Genomic DNA, 6,920 nt, shown 5'->3' with positions numbered 1-6,920 from the left:
TTCATACAGAGGTAAAATTTGCATTTGTTCCCCGCCCTCGTTTGCCTCTTGCCCCGCCCACCACGAGCATGTGGCCCCTGGAAGGTTGCCTAGAATGGAAAGTGGCCCTTGGCTTGAAAAAAAAATTCCCTACCTTGAAGTAGAGGCTGGATGGCCATCCGTCAGGGGTGCTGCAGTTGAGTCCTCCGTTGAACAAAGGGGTTTTAATTCCGGAATGACCTCCAAAGCCCTTTCCAGCTCTAAAATTCTATGATTCTGAGTGTCCCCCAGTGGCTTGGGCACTGTATGTAAAATGAAGTAGACAAACGATTCTGCATGTAGGCTAAAGCAGACACAACACAAGAGGAAACTAAACAGTGGAGGGAGGAGGAAATGAGATGATGTGCTGACACGAAATGGGGAAAAGGAGTTCAAAAAAGGGGAACGTTCAGTGAGATGAAGGAAAATATATGTCCTAGGACAGGGTAGTTCAATCTGCAGCCTTTTTGGCAGCCCTCGGCAACATTCAAGAAAAAAATAACCTTAACTTTTTATGTCATGCACTATTAACAAAAGTGCATGCAATCTGCGTATTAAATTTGTTTAACTATTAAATCTTATTAGTTTTGTATTTAAATATGTATTTAATTAAATACATGGTTTATATTAAATGGGTTTAACTATATTGCAAACCCTTCAATTTACAATAGGGACAATTTAATTTGGCACGTAGCCCGTAGGTTTTTGTGCCAAAATACTTTTGCTGTCCCCTTGGTATGAAAAGCTGGACTACCCTGTTCTAGGAGGTTTCTTCAAAAGTAGTGTTTAGGTAGAGCGGTGGGGATATTTGAAGGAATGTCATTTCGTAATTAAGGCACTGCGGCAGAAAATAAGCAGTTATATGAAACGGGAGGAGGTCTGCAAGATTAGAGACACACAAAGGGACTGTAGAAGCAGATGAAGGGGAGAGAAGTGCTTTCTTAAAGAGAAAAAGGATGTTTCTAGTGAAGAGAAGAAAGGACAATAAACGCAGTGACAGCGAAGAGAGCAGTGGAAAGAACAAGGCCCAATGGGAGCCTGGAGAGGAGGAATGCGATGTCTTTCAGTTAAAGGTGAAGGGATGCCTGACCATTAGGTCCAGTCATGACCGACTCTGGGGTTGCGGCGCTCATCTCACTTTACTGGCCGAGGGAGCCGGCGTACAGCTTCCGGGTCATGTGGCCAGCATGACTAAGCCGCTTCTGGCGAACCAGAGCAGCACACGGAAACGCCGTTTACCTTCCCGCCGGAGTGGTACCTATTTATCTACTTGCACTCTGACGTGCTTTCGAACTGCTAGGTTGGCAGGAGCAGCGACTGAGCAACGGGAGCTCACGCCGTCGCGGGGATTCGAACCGCCGACCTTCTGATCGGCAAGCCCTAGGCTCTGTGGTTTAACCCACAGCGCCACCTGCGTCCCTTGTCTTTCAGTTACAAAGGGGCTATCGCAGCAAAGCAAGTGGTTCACATGCAAAAGATCCTGGGTTCGATCTCCCAGGTAAGGCTGGGAGAGTAAACTCGGGAGAGTCACTGCCAAACAACATAGACAACACTGATCTAAGCACAGACCAGTGGTTTTGTTTAACACAAAGCAGCTTCCTATATAAATCAGCCCTTTATCCAGAAACAGGAGGACCAAAATCTTGATGTTTAAGGGAAGGACCAGAGGTCAGGGCTAGTGCATCTGCTCTCAGATGCACCTGGCATTCAAGGTAGGGTTGGGAATGTCCCCTGCCTGAAATCCTGGAGAGCTCCTGCCAGTCAGTGCAGACAATAATAAACTAAATGGACCAGCGGTCTGACTCCATCAGGCAGATTCTTGTGTACCACATAGGGGAAAACTGTGTCCAGGCATCCTCTGTGTGCTGACCAGGTGCCAGCTATGGAGAGCACCTGTGAGGCTCCCTCCTATTCCTTTTTGAGGTTCTCTACCTTTAAGCTAAGGGATGCGGGTGGCGCTGTGGGTTAAACCGCAGAGCCTAGGACTTGCCGATCAGAAGGTCGGCGGTTCGAATTCCCGCAACAGGGTGAGCTCCCATTGCTCGGTCCCTGCTCCTGCCAACTTAGCAGTTCAAAAGCACATCAAAGTGCAAGTAGATAAATAGGTACCTCTCCGACAGGAAGGTAAACAGTGTTTCCGTGCGCTGCTCTGGTTCGCCAGAAGCGGCTTAGTCATGCTGGCCACACGACCCGGAAGCTGTACGCCAGCTCCCTCGGCCAATAAAGCGAGATGAGCGCCACAACCCCAGAGTCGGCCACAACTGGACCTAATGGTCAGGGATCCCTTTATTTTTACCTTTAAGCTGGATTTGGACCTCACCGCACTTCAAATACAGAGTAACAGCCCCTCTGCCTTTCTGACTGTCCTCTGTCTGCTTTGGGGCACTACAACTGAACAAGGGTGTGGGGAGAATCTCTCTCCACTTCCTCCAAGCCAGACACCGTTCTATAAACCTCATATCATATCTACGCTGCCTCCTCGCAGCACATGCGAACGCGTCGCGCTCTCCTTGCGGGGAAAGAAGGTGAAAGCCAGGTTGCAAAGCGTGAGCAGATTGCTAATGAGCAGGGAGAGTTAAATATTTGCAGCTTGGAGGTGGAGGAGAGAGGAAGGCGGGCGAGGCCCATGCCCAGAGGGCAACTCTTGGCCAGGGGCCATTTCTCAGCTGTGGGGAAGGGGAATTGAGATTGTGGTTCGGGTCTTCTCGACAGCTTTTTTGGGTACGTGATGTTTTGGTGGGCTCCCAAAAGTAATAAGCTCACGACTGGGAATGTTGCAAAAAAGGAAAGGAGAAGAATCCAAGTGCTCTAAGGAGGTGGGGAGCTTTTGCAGCCCAGGGGCCACATTCCCTTATGGAGAACAGTCTGGGGGCCACATTCCAAGGGTGGACAAGGGCTGGGTGCTAAATGTGGGCAGGTCAGTTGATATGACTCTTTAATAATAATAACAATAATAATAACAATAATTTATACCCCACCCATCTGGCTGGGTTTCCCCAGCCATTCTGGGCGGCTTCCAACCGAATACCAAAAACAATGCAGCATCAGACATTAAAAACTTCCCTAAAAAAGGCCACCTTCAGTTGTCTTTTAAAAGTAAAATAGTTGTTCATTGCCTTGACATCTGCTGGGAGGGCGTTCCACAGGGCAGGCGCCACTACCGAGAAGGCCCTCTGCCTGGTTCCCTGTAACCTCACTTCTCGCAGCGAGGGAACCACCAGAAGGCCCTCAGCGCTGGACTTCAGTGTCCAGGCAGAACGATGCGGGTGGAGACGCTCCTTCAGGTATACTGGGCCAAGGCAGTTTAGGGCTTTAAAGGTCAGCACCAACACTTTGAATTGTGCTCAGAAACATACTGGGAGCCAATGAAGATCTTTCAGGACCGGTGTTATATGGTCCCGGCAGCCACTCCCAGTCACCAGTCTAGCTGCCGCATTCTGGATTAATTGCAGTTTCCGAGTCACCTTCAAAGGTAGCCCCACGCAGAGCGCATTGCAGTAGTCCCAGCGGTAGTCTTACCTCTCTAAATGTGGCAACAGACTGTATTCCAGCTGCACAATTGTCACACACAGTTCCACACAACCCTCTCCCTCATAGGAACATAGCTGCCTCAAGCTGTTGCAGCATGGGACCTTCTGCACTCAGTGCCGGTGCTCTTCCTTTGAGCCATGTATGCTCCTAAGGACATTGCCTTATACCATGTTAGAGCACAGGTCCCCTTAGCTGAGTGCTGTTTGGCAATAGCTCTCCAGGGCTTCAGGTAAAGGACGTGGTAATGCCAGGTGTGGAACCTTTAACCTTCTGAATGCGAAGTGGGTTTCCTGCTCCTCAACTATGCCCCTCCCTCAAGGAAGGATGCAAGACTGGTGCATTATATCAACTCCGATGATATTTCGCCCACTTTTGTCTACTGCTTCTCCAGAGTCTTCCCCAGGTCTGCTAACGTGCCATCCTCTTTCGGCAGAGATTCTGTGGATTTCACCTTCTGTATGCAAGGCAGGAGGTCTCTGCCACTGCTCTATAGCCCTTCCTTTGCAAATCGCCCTGAATGAAATGGGTGGGGTGGGGGTGGGAATGCACTGGAAAGTTTGGAATGAACCAACGACTGAACGTGTAAGCGCCCCACAAGCGAATCAGAGCATGAATGCAAGTGCTCATGGTTGCATAACTGTATGCACACCTATCTTAACGAATGCTCAATAAAGGCTAAACTAACCTCTGCATAAGCTGTGTGCAAGCAGGTCAGGAAGAATGCATGACAAGAACATGTGAAACGGGCCTTCAGAAAACCTGCCTCTCCACACCTATTAGCCTATGAATATATTCTGTGTCAGCTGAAGTTTCCAAGCCATCTGCAACAGCTCGGTCAGTAGAGCATGAGACTCTTAATCTCAAGGTTGCGAGTTCGAGTCTGACCTTGGGCAGAAGAAAATCCTGCATTGACGGGTTGGACTAGATGACCCACATGGTCCCTTCCAACTCTGTAGTTCTATGATTCTGTGATCTTAGAGGGTAGCCCCACGTTGAGGCTTCTCCAAAAGGCCTTCCTCTTGCACATAAGAACATTAAGAAGAGCCTGGTGGATCAGGCGAATGGCTCCTATAGCCCAGCTTCCTGATCTCACAGGAGCCACCAGATGTCTGGGATAAACCAGCAAGTGGGATCTGACCACAAGAGCCCTCTCTGTCTTCTGTGGTTTCAGAAGCACTATTGCCTCCAACCATGGAGGCAGATTGTGGTCATCATGGCTAGGTAAAGGTAAAGATAAAGGGACCCCTGACCATTAGGTCCAGTCGTTGCCAACTCTGGGGTTGTGGCGCTCATCTTGCTTTATTGGCCGAGGGAGCTGGCGTACAGCTTCTGGGTCATGTGGCCAGCATGTCTAAGCCGCTTCTGGCAAACAGGAGCAGTGCACAGAAACGCTGTTTACCTTCCCTCTGAAGCGGTACCTATTTATCTACTTGCACTTTGACGTGCTTTCGAACTGCTAGGTTGGCAGGAGCAGGGACCGAGAAACGGGAGCTCACCCCGTCGCAGGGATTCGAACCGCCAACCTTCTGATTGGCAAGTCCTAGGCTCTGTGGTTTAACCCACAGCGCCACCCGCATCCGGCCATCATCGCTAGTCGCCATTAATAACCTTTTCCTATTAATTTGTCTGGTCCTCTTTTACAGCCGTCCAATTTGCTGGCCATCACTGCCTCCTTGTGGGAGGGAGTTCCACAGATTAACTGAGTGCTGCACAACAATGTCCTTTCCTTTATCCCTCCCCAAACATTCCACCTCACCCGGTGTCTATTGGAGTCCTGGTGTTAATGAAGAGGGAGGAAAACGTTTTGCTCTTTGCTTTCTCTACTCCATGCATAATTCTACCGACTTCTAAAAATCATGTGTCTTGGTGGAGCGCACCAGCAATTCTCTCAAAGGCAACCCTGCAGAGCAATTTTCCAAACTGCTTTAGGCAGGAATGCGCAGGGCGCGAATTGAGTTCTGGCCTCGGGCCAGGATTCACGCTGGGGGCAGCAGAGGCTGCGTGCACTGAACTGCAAGATATAGTCTGTTTGTGACTGTGGTTTTTGTTTTTTTCACCAGGATTATTTTTATTTTTTGTAAGCATTCTTTCTTTTACACACATACTTGCAGGGTGGGGAGAGTCAATGTAATCAGCAGGAAGCCAAACACTCCCAACGGTCCCGTGTCAATAAGGTTTTTTGTTTACGGACAGAGCCCACCCGGATTCCTAGCCCAAATGCCAAGCGCCCCCCACGTACAGGGCCTAGGCACAAAGCAAGCCTTTGGACAAGGAGAGGGAAAGGTTATGCTCATTAGCATGCAGCTCAGGGCTACTTTACTAGACAAAGGGCAGGAGTTGAAGAAATGAGAGTGGGGCAGGTCAAACTTTCCAAATGCCATTGTGTTCGGAGGCCCTGATCCTACTAAACGAGGCACCTGACACTGACTGCAATGGTGCCCATGTACCACAGGAGCCAGCTCCCTTTGCCCCCCCAATAAAATATTTGAGAGCCCTCCCCCCCCCCCAGTGCTGGGTTAAACCCTGTGGAGGCCCCATGGCAGTCAAAATCTCAGGGGGCCCCTTGCAAGTTATCTCAAAGCTTCTACTCGGTTTGACTGTAATTTTCTTTCAAGATCAAATCAATGCTATTTCGATTTCTTGTTGTGGGGCCCCTCAAAAGTGTGGGGTCCATAGGACGGTGCCTACTCTTCTAATTTGATAATCTGGCACTGCCCCTCACCCTCCCCAGTTGATGGGTAAAAAGGTAAAGGTACCCCTGACCCTTAGGTCCAGTCGTGGACGACTCTGGGGTTGCAGCGCTCATCTCATTCTATAGGCCGATGGAGCCGGCGTTTGTCCACAGACAGCTTCCGGGTCATGTGGCCAGCATGACTAAGCCGCTTCTGGCAAACCAGAGCAACGCATGGAAACGCTATTTACCTTCCCGCCAGAGCGGTACCTATTTATCTACTTGCACTTGACGTGCTTTCAAACTGCTAGGTTGGCAGGAGCAGGGACCGAGCAACGGGAGTTCACCCCATCACAGGGATTCAAATGCCAACCTTCTGATCGGCAAGCCCTAGGCTCTGTAGACCACAGCGCCACATTCAAATGGGGGGGGGGCGGTGCGTGTGTGTGCTGCAACTTGTGATTAATTATATGATTATCTGATCCCCATGGCTGTAGCCAGGGAAGCAGGAAGGGCAGCCGCCCCCTTCCTAAAACCACCTTAGCTAAAAGTAGAAATTGTAGAAAGGTTTGGACAGATTTTTCGGAGCACTTGGGGGCAAAATAAAGTCATTTAAAACAACAGTTGTTGAGAAATATCGTTCCAAATCTGCTAGACAGAGCAAGACAGAGGATGATGACAAGTGGGTGTCCTGCCCCCC

This window comes from Podarcis tiliguerta, assembly GCF_965153285.1.
Source record: "Podarcis tiliguerta genome assembly, chromosome: 8".
Lineage (NCBI taxonomy): Eukaryota > Metazoa > Chordata > Lepidosauria > Squamata > Lacertidae > Podarcis > Podarcis tiliguerta.
The sequence above is the reverse complement of the archived record's forward strand: the minus strand, read 5'-3'. Positions refer to the sequence as shown.